The sequence below is a fragment of the Hylobates moloch genome, unplaced genomic scaffold (genome assembly GCF_009828535.3).
Source record: "Hylobates moloch isolate HMO894 unplaced genomic scaffold, HMol_V3 SCAFFOLD_8, whole genome shotgun sequence".
In the NCBI taxonomy this organism is placed as follows: Eukaryota; Metazoa; Chordata; class Mammalia; order Primates; family Hylobatidae; genus Hylobates; species Hylobates moloch.
Genome location: NW_026652283.1, coordinates 111,339,298 through 111,359,152, shown reverse-complemented (window position 1 = coordinate 111,359,152; position 19,855 = coordinate 111,339,298).

Genomic DNA, 19,855 nt, shown 5'->3' with positions numbered 1-19,855 from the left:
TGAAACTCAGCATTTCTTTAATATTCCAATGTATCAGTCTTTTTTTATAATTAGTGCCTTTTATGTCTTATACATACTATTAGTGCACTTTGTGTACAAATTTTCTTATAGCCCAAGGTCATGAAGATTTCTGCACTGCTGTTTATTGGAAGCTTTATTGTTTCACCTTTTACTTTTAGGTCTACAATCCACCTAGGATTGATTTTTGCTTACGGTGTGAGCTATAGATTGCTTCATTTTTAAAAAGAAACTCTTTTCACTGCTTTGCAGTGTCATATTTGTCATGAATTTGGTGTCCACATGAGTGGGTTATTTCTGAGCTCTCTATTACTTCCTTAGCCTATTTTTCAATCTTGATTTCTAGAGCTAAATAAGTCATGTTATCTAGCAGAGCAATTCTCCCCACATTGTTCTTCTCTAAGACTGTCTTACTATTTTTGACTATTTGCATTTTAATATGCATGTTAAAATTAACTCATCAATTTTCACTCAAAAACTGTTGGGATTTAGATGGGGATTTCATTGAACATACTGATAAACTTAGGAATAAATTACATGTTTTCATTAATTTCTATCTAATCGTCATTTATTTAGGACTTTAAAAATGTCTCTAAATAATGTCTAATCATTTTCTGCAGAAAGATCTTATGCATCCATTAGATTTATTACTATTTATTTGAAGTTGTTTATGCTATTATAAAGTCTGTTTTAAATTAATTTTTGTCTTAGTCTATTTTGTGCTGCTATAACAGAATGACACAGATGGAGTAATTTATAAACAGAAATGTATTGGCTCATAGTTCTGAAGACTGGGAAGACGAAGGTCAATGCACCAGCCAGAGGGGAGAAGAACACTGAATCCTCATGTGGTGGAAGGTGAAAAGGACCAAGGAAGAGCCCACTCTTGAAAGCCCTTTTTACAATTGCATTAATCCATTCATGAGGGCTCTGCCATCGTGATGTAAACACCTCCCATCAAGCCCCACCTCTCAATAGTGTTTGCATTGCAAATTTCAACATCAGTTGGGGAGGGGACAAACATTCAAACCATTTTAAACCACAGCATTCTGCCTGTGGTCCCCCAAAACTCATGTCCTCGCATATAAAATACATTAATTCTTTCCCAATAGCCCTGGTAAGTCCAAAGTCCAGAGTCCCATCTAAATGGAAGATAATTTGCAGAATTAGGAGTTTGTAGGCAGATATTCAGAAGAAGCTAGCAGAAGAAGTTCCTTACCCATGTAGTGTCTGAAAGGCCATTAGAGATAAACAGCCCTGAGGAGTCAGAAGAAGCTTCCTAGATTAATGGTTCATCATTTTCTGTGTTCCCTTACAGAACGGAAGATATAGGTGAGACCGAAGCATGAGTCATCCTGAGACAAATCCCCTCCCACAATAAACCTGTGAAATCAAACTATTTATTTATATGTTTCCAGAATACAGTGGTGGGACAGGCACAGGATAGACACTCTCGTTCTAAAAGGGAGGAACAGTCAAGAAGAAAGGGGTAACAGGTTTCAAGTCCCAAAGCCAATAGGGCCTTACATCTTAAGGCTTGGAAAAAAATCTTGACTCTATGGCCTGCCTTTCAGACACACTTGGGTTGGGCTCCCAAGGCCTGAGACAACCCTGCCTCTATGACTTTGCTGGGCTCAGCCCACACAGCAACTCTCATGAGTTGGAGTCTCATGCCTGCGCTCTCCCAGGCTGGCAATGTATACTGGTGGCTCTATGCTTTCAGGGTCCCGGGGCGGGGTGGGGGGGTCCCTGTTCCCATTGCTTCACTAAGCATTACCTTGGTGAAGACTCTCTGTAGTGGCTCCACCCATGTGACAAGTCTCTGCCTGGGCCCCATGACTTGCCGTAACATCCTTTGAAGTCTAGTTGAAGAAAGTCATGCCTACTCAGCTCTGGCACTATGTGAGCCTGCAGAATTAGAACTACATAGATGTCTCGAAGGTTTACAGTCTGCCTTCTGGAAAACTAGGTGTGGCCAAGGAGAGTTGTATTAGAATGCATGGATCAGGGTCCTGACACAGCCCTGATAGAGAGCAGCCCATGGAGGGCACCCTGGGCCCATCATCCCAAACCGTCCTGCCCACAAGGCCCTAAATCTCTGGGCCTGTGACTACAGGGGCAGCCTTGAAGATCTCCAGAATGCCTTTGGGATCATTCTCCCATTTTCTTGATGAATAACACTTCGCTTTCTTTTATCCATTTAATCTACAAATTACTGGAATTAATCAGTGTAATTACCAAAGTTGTTGAATATGAGGTCAATACATAATAATCAAGAATAGTTTTATAACAGCATTTTAAATAATGCTATTATTTGAATGTTTGTCTCTCCCCAAATTCATGTTGAAACAATCTCCCACGCAACAGTAGTGAGATGTAGGGCCTAACAAGAGGTGTTTAGGTCATGAGGCCTCTCCAGTCTATTAATGGATTAATGCTGTTGCAAATAGAGCTTTCAAGAGCGGGCTTTCTCTCTTGGCCCTTCCACTTTCTGCCATATGCAGATCCTGCATTCTACTTCCCTCTAGAACATTTCACCAGTTTTTGCATGCACTCATTTTTCTAATGCCTGCTTGTCCAAAATTCTATGACATTTTATCAAACGTACAGTGATACTTGACTAGTAAGCTTATCTCAAATTCCTGGAATAAATTCAACTTGGTTGTGGGCTACCATCTTTTTTAGATGTTGCTGGCAGATCTAAACATTGGTTAAAAAAATGTTTCAATGTTACTTTTTCAGGTTTCAGGAGTGCTTGTTTCAGTTTCAGGAGTGATTGTTCTGTAATTTTTCTTTCTGGAATGTTCATATCAAGTTTCTGTACCAACATTAGATTAACTTCATAAAAGAAGTTAGGAGAAGAGTTATTTTTTCTATTCTCTTGAAAAGTTTATAAAAGTTTTGTAAATATTTAGTAGAATTCACCAGCAAAGCCATCTAGGCTGGATGTTTTGTTTGTATGAATTTTTTATTATAGATTCCATTCCTTTAATAGTTTCAGGATTATTTATAATTTTTATTTTTCTTGTGACAGTTTTATGCATTATATTTTTTCAGAAATGTGTTAAGTTTACCAAAATTTTCAAATTTCTTGCCATAATACTGGTCATAATGTGGTGTAATTTTCTTTTCTACTGCTTCTGAGTCTATGACAATGTTCCCCTTTTCAATCCTATATTGTTGGTCTTTGTGTGTTCCCTCTCTGTACCTGTCTTTTGGTCAGTCTCATTAGGGTTTACCCATATTACTAGTCTTTAAAAAAAAACAAAATCTTAATGTTGTTGTTTTCTTTTTCATAATTTCCGCTATCTTTATTCTTTTCATTCGTTCTTCTTTTAAAATTCCTTGGGTTTAATTCACAACTTTCTTATTCATTTCTTGAGCTACATATTTTAGATTGTTATTTTTCACCCTTTCTACTTTTCTTATGTATGCTTACAATTCATATAAATGCATATAAATTATTCCTGTAAGTATTGCTTCGGCTATGTCCCAAAAATTTGATATGTTACATTTTTTTATACTTTCAAAATATTTTCTATTTTTATCATGGTTTCTTCTTTGTTCCTTGGCTTAGCTATAAGTGTCTTTCTAAATTTACAAATATTCAGAAAGTTTTAGTCCCCTTTTTGTTATTGGTTTCTAGTTTAATTGCATTGTAGTCAAAGCACATAGTACGTATGATTTCAACCCTTTGGAACTGCTTAACACTTGCGTTACACGTTTGGGAACATTTGTATTTTAATGTTTTTGGGTGAAGTTTTCTACATATGTTCATGAGAGTCAAGTTTGTTAGCCACGTTTTAAAAAAATCTATTCATACTGATTTTTTGTGCATTGATTTTATCGGCCAGTAGAAGATAGGCATTGAAATTTCCCATTATGATTATAGGTTTGTCTATTTCTCCCTGTAGTTCTTTTTTATTTATCTTGATGTTTTACTGCATGATTGTACATTTAGAATTTTGTAATTCCAAATGAATTAATGTCATTATGAAGTGCTCCTCTTAATTCTCATAATGCTTTTATCTTAGTGACTAGCTTGCATGATACTGGTATAGCTACACCATCTTTCTTTTTTGTTGTTGTTGTTGTTAATGTTTTCACTCTTTTCCTTTCAAGCCTCCTGTTTTCTTGTGTTTAATATCGCTACACATATGTAAGTAGCATATAGTTGTTTTCAAAAAATCCAATTTGACAATATTTATTTTGTAAATGCTTTAACACAACTGCTGATATTTTAGGTTTATATCTATTGTCTTATTGTATTTTTATTTCCCCACATATACTTGATTCATTTTTGCTTTTAGAACAGTTGAATATTTTTTATTATTCCTTTTCTTTTCTCCATTGTTTGGAAGTTTTTCCTGTCTTATTACCCTTTCAGTGATTGCTTTACAGATCGCAACATGCCCCTTCCCTTAACAAAGCTTAAAATTAATTGCTAAAAATTGACAAATGGGAACTAATTAAAATAAGAGCTTTCCCACAGCAAAAGAAACTATCAATAATGTAAACAGGCAACCTACAGAATGAGAGAAAATATTTGCAAGGAGGAGCAGAAGAAACTCGAGGAGCTAAAAGTGAAGGCTGCAGGGAAGGGGCCCCTGGCTAGAGGTCGAATTACGAAATCTGGCAAAAAGGAAGCTGTTCCTTGTGCCTGAGGAGATGGTGACCCTTGATTTCATTTGCACTTAAACATCTGTATTCCCCGCCATAACATCTTTTGCCACCTATAGCTGGAATGAAGTGTTGTCTTGGAACTGTTGTAAATATAAGAATAAACTTTTATATAAAAAAAACCATGATGATATACCATCTGACAGCAGTCAGTGTGGTTATTATTAAAACGTTAAAAAATAACAGATGCTGGCGAGGCTGTGGAGAAAAGGAAAGACTTATACACTGCTGGTAGGAGCGTCAGTTAGTTCGGCCACTGTGGAAAACAGTGTGGTGCTTCCTCAAAGACCTAAAACAGCAATTCCATTGACCCAGCAATCCCATTACTGGGTGTATACCCAAAGGAATATAAATTGTTCTACCATAAAGACACATGCATACGTATGTTCACTGCAGCACTATTCACAATAGCAAAGACATGGAATTAACCTAAATGCCCATCAATGGTAGATTGGCTTTTAAAAATGTGTATGTGGTACATATGCACCCTGGAATACTATGCAGCCACAAAAAAGAATAAGATCATGTCCTCTGCAGCAACATGGATAAAACTGGAGACCATTATCCTTAGCAAACTAATTCAGGAACAGAAAACCAAATACCACATGTTCCCACTGATAAGTGGGAATTAAATGATGAGAACACATGGACACAAAGGGAACAACACACCCTGGGGCCTACTTGAGGGTGGAGGGTGGGAGAAAAAAAGAGGATCAGGAAAAATACCTGTAGGGTACTACGCTTATTACCCAGGCAATTGAAATAACCTGTACACCAAACCCGTGTGACATGAGTTTACCTATATAACAAACCTGCACATATGCCCTGGAACCTAAAAGTTTAACAGATCCTGAAAGAAATTGCTACTTTTAATCCATTTATTCCCTCCCAATTTGTATGCTATTATTTTGTATTTTAAACACACGCACACACACACACCCCCACAGAGACTTTTATGCCACACGAGACAGCATTATTGTTTTGTGGTTCCATTTTTATAAAGCAATGTTGTCTTCTCTAAAAAAGTTAAAATTCATCTTTACATAACACATACTAGTTCTAGAAATTAATATACTTTTACTCTTTGTACCTGAGCAAAACCGAATGCTATAAATAGAGGACGCTAAACAGCATAATAGAAAGTCTATACGTATGTGACTTCACAAGTAAACAATTAGACACATCCCTGAAAACATTATAACTGTAAGAAAGCAACATTTTTTCTTCTGATGTCTGCCCAAGCCCACCTTCCGGAATCCATTCATTAAAAAGCCTTATGACAACTTTGACTTGATACTAATGACAAAATTTTTCTTTGACGTTTATCAAGGTAAAATTCATTTTAAGAAATAATCATTCGTTTAAGATATTCCGGTGTGGGGGAGGAGGGCAAAATATACATTTATAAATGAATAAGTCTTAGTTATAATTTTATTAGCTTTTGACTCAAGTTTAAGACAAAAATAGTTGATTTTATCAACTTTTATTAAAATTGGGAAATGGGCATCTGGCATTTCATTATACATATCTTTATTTTTGTGTATGTTTGAATTTTTCTTTAATATAAAGTAAAAAAGTGTTTTTTTAGTTTTTTAGCTTTTTTAAAAGAAATTTAATTTTTTAATTGATATGTAATAGATATACCTACTTTTAGAAAAACATCAGGCCAGGCGTGGTGGCTCACGCCTGTAACCCTAGCACTTGGGAGGCTGAGGTGGGTGGATCAGGAGGTCAGGAGTTCAAGACCAGCCTGGCCAACATGGTGAAACCCCGTCTCTACTAAAACTACAAAAATTAGTCGGGTGTGGCGGTACACACCTGTAACCCCAGCTACTCAGGAGGCTGAGGCAGGAGAATCACTTGAACCTGGGAGGCGGAGGTTGCAGTGAGCCCAGATTGTCCCACTGCACTCTAGCCTGGGTGACAGAGAGAGAGTCCATCTCAAAAAAAAAAAAAAAAAAAAAAGAAAGAAAGAAAAAAAAATCAGTGCATTTTTTGCCTATCACATCTGCAGAGCAGTTGTCCCTTACTGAGAGATCTCAGTACGAAATATTTATTACAACATATAAAATGCAGTCGTCACTCATCAAAGTTGTCAGATTATTTGCTACAGTTTTTTTCCTCGGGTAGCATTAGGGGTTCCTCGAGGATTTCAAACTTGGAAAAACACATGTTTTATGGCAGCAATTTTATTCACTTTATTATTTTTTCCAACTTTTCCCTCCCTTCCTCTCATGATACCATTTATTGATCAGGCACTGTGCTAGCTACTTTATGTTTGTAATCTGCTTTAATCATTCCTACAAGGTAGCTGGTGTCAGCAACTCTCATTTGGAGAGTAGTACAAGATGGGAAAAAAGAGCAATACTCTGGGGGAGGCATATCAGATAACAGTGTAGTTTGAAAAAGCATGTGTAATAATATAATAAAAATGGTCAAAAACCCCGTAATGCTATAATACAAGCAACACAGAGTTGACCAAATCTTCACTGCTAGCAGGAATATCCTAAGACATATTTTTCTACGCCAGACATTAGCATCTCAAGGGGAGTGGGAAGTGATTATTTGAAAAGTTGATCAGTTTTTATAGGTAGAAGGCTTTGTTTATTTGCTTTGCTATGTGGTTGTTTCTTGCCTTTTCTCTCCGAATTCCCTTGCAGTACGGGCTGGTTACACCGTGTTCCAGCTGCATGATGACTGTGAAGCTTACAAACAACTTCACAGAGTTCTGTGGTTGTTGTTTAGGAGCACTGGTATGTAGTATTGACATTTTATCAGTATTTGGTGACAAGAGTCTCACTCTGTTGCCCAGGCTGGAGTGCAATGGCATGATCTCGGATCACTACAGCCTCCACCTCCTGGGTTCAAGCGATTCTCCTGCCTCAGCCTCCTGAGTAGCTGGGACTACGTGCGCGTGCCACCACGCCTGGCTAATTTTTGTATTTTTAGTAGAGATGGGTTTTCACCATGTTGGCCAGGCTGGTCTTGAACTCCTGACCTCAAGGGATCTGTCCACCTTGGCCTCCCAAAGTGCTGGGATTACAGGCGTGAGCCACCACGCCCGCCCTAAACCTGCTATTTTTAAAAACAAAAATATACATGGTTGCAAGCATCGCCATGATGTCCTCTTTCAAACTTGTGGATCCTGTGGCTTAAATAGACATCCTAACTGTTATTGGCTTGACGTATATCTCCCTGGAGCCAGATCCTGACTGGGGTATGATTAGGGCTGAATGGAATTGGGACAACTGGACTGTGAGCCTGCTTTATGTTCACTGGAAGTGGGGGATTGCTGACCCATCGGTGTGGCACAGCAGAGCAACCCTGAGGCTTTTCACAAAACGTGATTATTAACCAGTAGTGCATTGAGCTGCGCTGGGCATTTTCTTTGAAGAGTGACTACTTTAGTGATGTGTCTGTAGGGGAGATGGTGAGGTGGCATAGCATCAGTGATTTAAATTTTTTAATCACGTATATGATCTCTGCCTATGATGCCAATCAGGATTTCTCAGATTTTCTTCTCACTCTGATGTTTAGCACCAGGACCAAGTCATATCTGTTGAATCCACTTGTGACGGTGGAGGTTTGTTATCTCCATATAGAGAGTTTAAGGGCCCTGTAGACACAATATAAAGCATGGCCCTTGAGCAGGGGACAGAAGACTCAAGGTTGGCCGGGCACGGTGGCTCACACCTGTAATCCCAGTACTTTGGGAGGCTGAGGCACGTGGATCACCTGAGGTCAGGAGTTCGAGACCAGCCTGGCCAACATGGTAAAACTCTGTCTCTATTAAAAATACAAAAATTAGCCAGGCATGGTGGCAGGTACCTGTAATCCCAGCTACTTGGGAGGCTGAGGCATCAATCACGGGGGCGGAAGGTGAAGTAAGCCGAGACATGCCACTGCACTCCAGCCTGGGCAACAGAGTGAGACTCGGTCTCAAAAAAAAAAAAAAAAAGAATATTAAGGCAGAGGCAGCAGGGATATGTATGTTTCTCTTTCTCTTGTTGGATTCCTCGTCTTCTCTCCTAGCTGAGGAGCTGCATGGGAGTAATTGTGCTGGTTTCTAGTAAATGGATACCTGCGTGTTCTCAGATGGAGCAGTGATCAGACCCTCTTCTCAGTAATACGTCATCCAAATTGCTAGCAGTTTCAGCAGTGGTCCAGAAAATGGTCAAATCTCTGTTTGATGAGTAAGGTCAAGGAGTTTCCCCTTGGAGTTACAGGGGATCATCTAAAGACCAGAAGCCTCTGCACAGGAGAGACAAGCAACCCGTGAACATGGAGGACAACACATGGCTTCAAATCATGCTTGGTCACGTACACATATGCAGAATCTAAGATTTCTGTTTCAAATTCGCAGGTCACCACACTAGTCCCTAAGGGCATAACTACGCCTGGTTAGTGAGAGTAAAGGAGGTAGAGGTCAAAAGCATGGATTGCTTCCAGAACTGCAGTCCCTAAACAGAACATTCAAATAGTGCTAAGGAGCCTCATTCTAAACTCAGAAAGTGACTGTAATTTACCTGGTAATTAGATATGCTCAGAAGTAACTTCTGACTTTTCCCATCAATTTCTAGGCTCCCTTAACACCTGTAGTAGCTGGACAAAGGAAGAAAGTTGTGCTGCCCTTGGTGGAAGTTTGGACCCATTCCAGACAACGTTATACGCTTCCTGCTTCCAAATAATATGTGTAATCCTATGGGCGCTGACTGGTAGACTTACTTTTTTTTCTGATTCAAAATGCCATTCCTGTATATTATTACAAATTTGGAAAGTACATAACGATATAAAGAAATTTTAAAGTGCCACACAATCCCACTACTAAGAGTTAGGGTCTAAAATATTGTGGTCTGTCCTCCTGAGCCTTTTTCTCGGTGTAAATGAGCTAGGATCTAGCAGGGGACAGAAGACTCAAGGTTGGCCGGGCACGGTGGCTCACACCTGTAATCCCAGTACTTTGGGAGGCTGAGGCACATGGATCACCTGAGGTCAGGAGTTCGAGACCAGCCTGGCCAACACGGTAAAACTCTCTCTCTATTAAATATACAAAAATTAGCCAGGCATGGTGGCATCACTCTGCCACCATGGATCAGCTGCACTCAGAGCCCATAAACCCAGGTTCACTTTCAAAGTCGCGTGCAGGAACTCCTCCTTCCATTCTACCTGAAGGGGATCAGATCTTTTCGACCCACCAGTTATACACACACACACATAAATACACACACTCAGAAGTTCTTGGTGTTAGATTAAAAAAAAAAAAAAGGCCATGATGGCTTGCAGAATTGACATACCACAAAAATGTATGATGCACTTTTATGGGGTACACAGAGGTGAAGTTTGTCATATAAATAGATGGTGGATCTGAGGATTAATTTACAGAAGAAAAGCTTTGGAAACTTTTAATAAATATATAGCAATTTTAAAACATTACACTTTATACAATTTTATTATTTTTTTTAAATACAGACAATGTCTCACTATGTTGCCCAGGCTGGTCTCGAACTCCTGATCTCAAGTGATCCTCCTGCCTTGGACCCCCAAAGTGCTAGGATTGCAGGCGTGAGCCACCACACCCAGCCAACCTTATACGACTTTTAAAGAGAGAAACGATGAAATGTAATTAAAGTTCTGAATAAATGCCCCAAGAATAATGAGATCTTGAAGTCTCACCTGAGCCTTCAAAGGCATGAAGCACAATGACTAAAGTAGGGATGAACACATGAGGAAAAAAGAAAAAAAAAAAAACAACTAAGTTGTGCCTCTATAAAAGCCACCCACCAAACACCGGACAAACATGAAAGTAGATGATGAGAGACCAACACTTCAGTACAAAAAGAGATGCTTTATAGGATCTTAAACTATCTCCACTCAATATTTTTCATGAGGATGCTGTACTTATTACCGATACCTCTGACTTTGTTACTTCCTTGCATTTCTGCTACATTTCAATCTGAGAAAGTGATAAATTCTTGAAGCTCTTAGTATTTTTTCTCTCTCTTCTGGGAAGGTTAGAAAGATGACAATGATAAATGCATAAGTAACCAGCAGGGAGGGAAGGTGCATCATTACATTTGGAAACACCTGACTGTCCTAGCTTTTTATTATTTTAAGAAAGAGGAAGGTTATTAAAGGAAATTTTAGAACTACAGAAAAATCAATAATAATAAAAACTAATATCTGTATGTGATGTTAGAGTTTACAAGCACTGTCATCAATTTCTATTTAATTCTTGTATTAGTCCGTTCTCACACTGCTATAAAGAATATTACCCAAGAGTGGGAAATTATGAAGGAAAGAGGTTTCATTGACTCACAGCTCTGCAGGCTTAACAGGAAGCATGGCTAAGAGGTCTCAGGAAACTTAAAATCATGGCGGAAGGCAAAGGGTGAGCAGGCACCTTTCGCCTGATGGTTTTTAAGCCATCAGCGCTCATGAGAACTCACTCACTATTATGAGAACAGCATGGGAAACCACCTCCATGATCCATGAACCACCCCCACGATCCAATCACCTCCTACCCGGTCCCTCCACTGGCACGTGGAGATTACAATTTGAGATGAGATTGGGTTGGGGACATGGAACCAAACCATATCAATTCTTAAGCAATTTTGTGACACAATTTTTTTTTTTATTATCCCCACTTTATAATTTACTAAATTCATTGAAGTACATAAAGACACCATATAGCCATGGGCGGATAACTCAGTAGGCTTCTTGGTCTAATTCTGTGATCCTCAATCAGGAGTGATCTCTCCACCTCTAGCAGACACTGGCAGTGTCTGGGGACATTTTTGGTTGTTACCACTAGGTAGTGCTATTGGCTTCTAGTGGGTGAGACCAGAGATACTGCTAAACAATGCACACGGCAGCCCGTCACAAGAAAGGCTCATCCGTGTCAGTAGTGCTGAGATTCAGAAACACTGGTATGTTCTACACTTTCATTAGGGTCCTGATGAAACTCTTAAAACTTGGTGTGGCGGTTTGTCTAAACATCATTCTTTCTCTCATTGTTCTTGCTGTCAGAACCTCATTTTATTCAGGGAAGGGCATCCTATTCTCAGTTTAGGAGTAAATATTGATCAGACAAGATTAATCATGGTATTCCCATTTCCTGTCAGCAGGTGATTATCAGGGATGGACATGTGACCTGGTTCTGACCAATAAGACACGAAGGGGGATCTGCTAGAGGGATGAGTTCGGGGAAGTATGTTTATACTTTTTTTTTTGAGATGTTGAAATTATTTTTAGGAAGGCTAAGAACTAAAATCATTTATGTATGTATGATGAGACAACAAAGGATGCCAAAATAGTTTAGAAAGAATATAGTTACTAAAATTGCTAGCAAAGGCAAAAAATAAAAAAGTAAACCCAAAACAAATTTTAAAGATACTATGCCTTATAGAACTTCTAGAATTGATAGATTTTCAATTTATGGACCATTTCCTTGAATTGAAATTAATAGCAGAGACTTTCCAATCTAGGCAAAAAAATCTACTTTTCTTCCATCAGAATCAGAGAAATCAATGAAGTGAAACATGAAAGATTCATGTGAGGTGCCCTCTACTGAAAGCATAAATTTTGATGCAATCAGAGAAAAACATTATGAGAAAGGATGATCATTAAGTTAATATCTTCCAATTACCTACACTTGTCCCTCAGGTTAAGTCACTGAGTTATGAATGGGGTTTGTTCAACTACAATAGTCCTTCCTACCCACATAAGATTCTTAAATCCCCTTCTATCAGAAAATTACTCTTGTAGTAAATTAGGATTCCTAAAGGGAGTATCAAGAGCTCTCAGTAATATTGAGGTTAAATCACTCTTTCCAGCAATAAACGTTATTTCTGAAAAGTAAAACTGAAATCGAACTTGTGTCAGTTAAGTGTCATTGCAAAGTTTTAAACTGTGCTCAGTGTTTAAAGGTTTTATTTTTCCCCAGTAGTATTCAGGTATAATTGACAAACAAAAATTGTATATATTTAAGGTGTACCTTGTGATGTTTTGACACATACATGCATTGTGAAATGATTATCATAATAAAGCTAATTAACAGATCCATCACCTCACATGGTGACCATTTCCTTTTGTAGTGAGAGCACCACACAGTGAAATGGTCACTTCTGTGGGCTGCCTGTTTGGTGATGGAAGCTCAGTTTGCAGCAGATGTGAAAGTAAAACAACTTGAGTAGGACTTGCAATTAGAGAAAAAAGCTTTTCTGAGCTCTATGGTCAGATGTCAGCTTAATTAAAAGCTGATATTCAGGATATAGTGTTTTCTCTTTTTTTTTGGGAAAAAAAAGGCCTTCTGCTTTTAGTCAATTGAAATCTCCTTTAAGACATTGTTTTTGGCCTGGTGACGTGGCTCACGACTCTAATTCCAGCACTTTCGGAGGCCGAGGCAGGTGGATTACTTGAGGTCAGGAGTTCGAGACCAGCCTGGCCAACATAGTGAAACCACGTCTCTACTAAAAATACAAACATTAGCCAGGTGTGGTGGTGCACATCTGTAGTCTCAGCTACTTGGGAGGCTGAGACAGGAGAATCGTTTGAACCCAGGAGGTGGAGGTTGCGGTGAGCTGAGACTGCAACACTGCACTCCAGCCTGGGCGACAGAACAAGACTCTGTCTCAAAAAAAAAAAAAAAAGTTTTTTATGTTTGGCACCTTTCTTGTTGGTGTGATTTTTGCCTCTGTAACTTGTTCTTCCATTTCCTTCCATGCCTGTTCTTCCTTTCTTTTGCCATCTTTGGTATCACACGAAAAAAATCTAGGGGAGACGTCTAGAGACCCTGAGACCCCTTAAGGAACACAGAAAAATGTGCCATCCGTCCCCTTTAAGGAGTCTTCTGCCTTCCCTGTGGAGTTCCAAGAGTCAGTGGAAGGTTTCCCTTAGGTCTAAAGTTCTGCCCTCTCTTGAATTGGGTTCCCTGAACTCTTTGGCTTTTGGGAGTGTATCAGGAATTGCTTTGGACTCTGAGAGAACATGACCTTTGAGTGTGTGACGGCTGATAAGTCACTGGTGAGGGCTGCAGTTGTGGAGGGAGCTCACAGCATTTACAATGAGTGGTTATTACGGCTGGGGGCTACTCGTTTCTTTGTGCATTTAGATAAAAAAAGCATGATCTGCAAGCAAAAAACAAACAGCCACGTTAAAAGGTGGGAAAAGGATGTGAACAGACACTTTTCAAAAGAAGACATACACATGGCCAACAAGTATGTGAAAAAATGCTCAGCATCATTAATCAGAGAAGTACAAATTAAAACCACAATGAGATACCATCCCCCACCAGTCAGAATGGCTAATATTAAAATGTCAAAAAGTAACAGATGCTGGCCAGGTTGTGGAGAAAAGGTAACACCGATTCACTGCTGGTGGGAATGTAAGTTAGTTTAGTCACTGTAGAAAGCAGCCTGGTGATTTCTCAAACAATTTAAAACAAAATGACCATTTGACCCAGCAATACTATTATTGGGTGTATACCCAAAGGAATATAAATTATTCTACCATAAAGACACATGCATGCACGTGTTCATTGCAGCACTATTCACAATAGCAAACATATGGAATCAACCTAGGTGCCCGTCAATGATAGACTGGATTAATAAAATATACACAATGGAATACTATGCAATCATAAAATGGAACAAGATCATGTCCTTTGCAGCAACATGGCTAGAGCTGGAGGCCATTGTCCTAAGCAAACTAACACAGGAACAGAAAGTAAAATACACATGTTCTCACTTATAAGTTGGTGCTAAACATTGAGTACACATGGACACATAAAAGGGAACAACAGACACTGGGATCTACTTGAGGGTAAAGGGTGGGAGGATGGTAAGGATTGAAAAACTACCTCTCAGGTACCATGCTTATTACCTGGGTGATGAACTAATCTGTACACCAAACCCCTGTGACATGTAGTTCACCTATCTAACAAACCTAACATACAACCAAAACATAAAAGTTAAAAAATAATAAAAAAATTAAACCACTGTACAGGATTGATTAATTAAGTAATATGTAGGTATCAGGCATATGTGATAGATCCCTTCATTTGTTTATATTGGAGGAAGGATGGGATCCAGCCCCATTCACCTAGGAGAACAGCAGAGGTAGCAACACTCAGGACCTTGATATTGGATCTCCTGGAAGTCCATTTGCAGTGAGGGTCTTCCCTTCAGGGTAAATATAATTTTTAGCACTGAAGACGGTTTAAGTTTTATATGTAGTCTAGGCCATAGGTGTTGGAGACCGTAACTAGTAAGGCTAAGCCTACGGTGGCTTTGCAGGCTCCGAAGGATAATCGGTAATATGGATGCTAAAATGAAATGTAAATTCAAGGTTATAAGGATGCTCATGATGAATACTGACAGCATTATTCCTTCTAGACATAGAAGTGAAGACATTAGATGAGATCGGTAAATTATTATTCCTGCTAAGAGATGTAATGAAGGCCAAGGTGATATTAATATAGATAGAAGGCATTTAGTAATTATGAGTAATCATAATTTAATGAGTCAAAATCATTTGTTTTGGTTTAAACTCATTACCAATTCAACTCATTCTAGTCCGTTTTGGATTCATTCATAGGCTAATCCTAGGGCTAAGACAGTAATTAAAATGAGTACTGTAATAAGTATTAATTTTAGGCTGTTCATTTGGAAGGGAAGACCCTCACTGCAATCAGGCATCCAGGACGGTGATCATATGGTCCCACACTGCCTCTTCCCCCTCCCTGGGTCCTGCATTTAACTTCCTAATCTCAGCTGGTAGCAATATTAACTGAGTATTTGAGACCCTCAGGGCCCCTCTCAAAAAAAAAAGAAAAAAGAAAAGAAAGAAAAGCATGGTTTGGACACCTGCAGGCTATAGAAATGCTTGCCAATGAGGGATAAGACTCCCACTGGGGATGGGCTGACCAGAGTGGGCTGACTGGCATTGGGTTGGCCAGCAGCCTCAGGGGGCTGTACTGACAGTGGAGTACACTGTGGAAGCATCGCACTATCTAGTCCCATGGTGCTTCCCTCTTTTTGGGAACCTAGGATTCAGTGTGAAAATGGGATTCTTGATTTGGGGGTATCTAAGTGCTCTACCTTCCAGCTGTGGCTGTTTTTCACACACATATGAAGCCCTGGAAGCTGCAAATGCTTTCCTTCCCCTGTTCATCAAAGGACTCCACCTTGAAGTCAGTAATCTCATGAATAAACAAGCTAAGTTGAAAAGACCGCATATCAAGCTCAGTTTCCAAAACACAACTTTGTGACATTTAGTCGGCCATTTTGAAACTCTTTGTAAATAAAATTGATGTCTATAAAAGAAATCCCCATTTGTAAGCACATCTCTCGCTCTGCTCCTAAACCGTTAGAAACTGTAGGATGAAGACATTGACTTAATATTTACCTAACAAACCTTATCTTTGTTTAAGATTTTTTCCTGGCAAGCTTGTCTTGACTGGGCCTTTACCTATGTCCTTCTTTGTCTCAGCAAATAATGGTTTTAAACCTAAGTTCTGTGCCTTTGAGATACAAACTTTAACTTGCGAGTCATACCTTTGGAAGCGTAAATTTAGGGTTGCCTAGCTAACAATTATTTTGGGGAACTGAACAGGCAATCAAGAGATTGATAGTCTAAAGCGCGAAGGGAAACTATTTGAAAACTGTCAAATGAAGAACCTTATAAAGCTGTTGTGTCCGGAATTTATTCCTTCCGGTAGGTTCTTGGTCTCGCTGACTTCAAGAATGAAGCTGCAGACCTTTGCGGTGAGTGTTACAGCTCTTAAAGATGGTGTGTCCGGAGTTTGTTCCTTCAGATGTTCAGATGTGTCCTCTGGAGTTTCTTCCTTCCAGTGGGTTCATGGTCTTGCTGACTTCAGGAGTGGAGCTGCAGACCTTCGCAGTGAGTGTTACAGCTCTTAAAGGTGGCGCGTCTGGAGTTGTTTATTCCTCCTGGTGGGTTCGTGGTCTCGCTGACTTCAGGAATGAAGCCGCAGATCCTCACGGTGAGTGTTATAGCTCACAAAGGTAGTGAGGACCCAAACAGTGAACAGCAGCAAGATTTATTGTGAAGAGTGAAAGAACAAAGCTTCCACAGCGTGAAAGGGGACCCGGGCAGGTTGCCCTGCTGGCTCGGGTGACCAGCAGTTATTCCCTTATTTGGCCCCACCCACGTCCTGCTGATTGGTCGATTTTGCAGAGTACTGAGTGGTGCGTTTACAATCCTTTAGCTAGACGCAGAGCGCAGATTGGTGCGCTTTTACAGAGTGCTGATTGGTACGTTTACAATCCTTTAGCTACACACAGAGTACTGACTGGTGCGTTTTTACAGAGTGCTGATTGGTGCATTTACAATCCTTTAGCTAGACACAAAAGTTCTCCAAATCCTCACTCAACCCAGGATGTCCAGCTGGCTCCAGCTCTCACTATAAGATCTGCTTCTGTCGTATGTCTGTATGTTTATATGCTTGTATGTATGTACATTTCACTACCCAAATATATGAAAGAGCTCTAATTAACTGGCTTAAAGAAAAAGTAAATGCTGAAATAAAATATGTCAGGAAAATAGAAATGACCTCAGATGCCTTTTATGTCATGTGACTTTAGTAATTTTGGGCAAATAAAACTAGTTTTTACATTGTTGGTAAAATAAAATAGAAATGTCTTCAGAATCATCAGAGTTAAATATAACTGAGGCATTTTCACCTAGATCTACTGGTAAGGTAAGTTTAGGCTATCTATCTTAGATTTTTAAGGTCACCAAATGTTGCTTTTGTGACATTTTTGATACTTCTTTGACTTTTCTGTGAGCTTAGGTCTTGGAGCCATTAGATTTCAGGCTCTAAACAAATGGCCACAGTGAGGCCTGAGGACGTATGTGGAGTTCTCGCTGGCCCAGTAGTGCCTCCTGGCTATGCTGGGAAGGGTCAGACATTATCCTTACAGCTCTGTTCTCCCTTGTGAGCTCTACAATTGGTGTGTACATTCAAGACCCAAATGGCCCCTACCCTTTATAGCCATCCTTGTGATACAGGAGTTAAGAAGCAATTACTTAGGCAGATAGTAAGGGTATGGGAGTCCTAGGTAAGGCTTTCCTTTTTAATGAAAAGCAGCCCCAAATCATTTTCTGACTAAGAGCAGCCTGCAGGCTGGGAGCTTGCACGGGTGAATGCTGGCAGGAGATATGGGCTAGACACGTTAAAGATGGTGGCTCTGTCTTCCCTTCTCTGAAAGCCACCTGTACTGTAAAGGAGCAGACAAGATGGTGCCAATCAACTGGAAAGTCTATTTGCATAAGAAAATTAGGGTGGGGAAACCAGCTTTCCCCATGCACTATTTAGACGTCATACCTGATCTAACCAATTTGTGAACCCTATGTAAATCAGACACCACTTTCTCCTGCCTGCCTATAAAATCGGCTGCGGTTCGCTGCCTCCCCGACTTTCTGGATGTCTTTCTCTCTCTCTCTCTCTCTCTCTCTCGCAAAGAGCTGCTCTCCCATATCCTTTCTTCTGTCTATTAAACTTTCCACTCCTTAACTCACCCACATGTTTCTGTGACCTAAATTCTTTCTCCACACACAACAACGAACGCAAGGGTATATACCCCAGAGAGTGTAGCCGCTTCACTTGGGTGCACATGGGTACTTGGGACCCAGGATGAGTAGGGAAGTCAGTAGGGAGGGTGTCATAGTTTTAAAATTCTGTTCAGTAACTTAAAATCTTAAAGTCATGTTATGTTAAACTAAGTAATAAATAATCATGAAATATCTGAGCCATTTAAGTAACTTTAAAAACTGAAACGTTACTTATTAAACATAAGTTTAAGTTTATATACTTTGGCATTTTATTTTTAATATAATATAGAAAGCTAAACATATTTCAATCTGTTAATATACAAAAAAATTGAGGAAACATCCTTCCAAAAATTTTGATTTTTATCTACGAATACAGATATAAACAGTTCAAAATTACTTCCCATGTTTTTCACTGGAAATTAGTATTTCTAAGAGTTAAAATAGTAGTCAATATATGTAATTAAAACTATTAGGTGTAAGAGAATCAATTCTACAAACAAAGTGTATAAAAAAAGTAAGATGTATTTTTGGTGAAGAAGGTTATAAGGGAGACATGAGGATGTTGTTTTAACTCTTAGAAATCCTTTTATCCTATTTGACGACCATAAAGTTTTGATTGCGGTATAAAGTGGAATGAGGTGACTGACCCCATTTCTAGAAGATTTTAGTGGGCCAGTGCTCAGCTCCCAACTTCTGGGCTGTATGCTCTAACTCTGGGGGACCTGTCTTGAGCCCTGACTTTGTCCTCTGGCTCCTTGAGGTTAGGTATCCACTGTGTTGCTAGGGGGTAGAGGTACTCCCGGACCATTGGTCACTACACTCCTTTGGGTGGTGTCAGCCAAAGCATTTCATAGTGCAGTTACGGCAAGATCCATTCTTGCTCACACATGCCAGCAGCAGTGGTAGTGGCAGCATGGTACGTTGCATGCTTGTCAGCTGAGGCAGAGTGTTAGCAGGTGCCAGAGTGCCTGCCTCCCTTCATCATAGTGGTGGAGGCAATGCAGCTGTAGGGGTGGGAGCTTGGTGGAGAAGCCTGATTGCAATTGTGTGCATGGTCATACTGGTGGTGGTATTGGCTTGGGGGTAGGGTGCTGGCAGACAACACAGGTCTCTGTGCCCTGTAAGCAGGAGTGGTTGTTCGGGGCACGTGAGGATCCACTGTTCTCTGTGCCTAGTTTCACTCCCTCAGCAGTCTTAGCACAAGAGTGGGGCACTGGCAGGGGCAGGGCTGGCTGGCTCTGTGCCTGCCAAGGCTCCATCCGCAGTGATGGTTTGCAGAGGGAGGAGTGGCAGACTGTACTCCCGCCACAGCAGTGGCCGGGCACGGTGCACAGACACTTGCCTGCTGGCAGATCAAGGAAAGCAAAACCTGCCCATTCAAACACATGCCAGCAAAGCAACGTGAGGAGTTGCACTGGGCCCTGGGGAAGCTGCAGTGTGGAGAGGGTGCGTGCAGGCTGGTGTGTAGGCATGGGGGCCGCCATGCTGGAGCTCCTTGCAGGTTAGGTATAGTGTGCCAGTGCAGAAGCTATGATGCAGCCCCCAGGGCCCTGCAAGCAGGTATGGCCAGGTTGAGGCCCTGGGA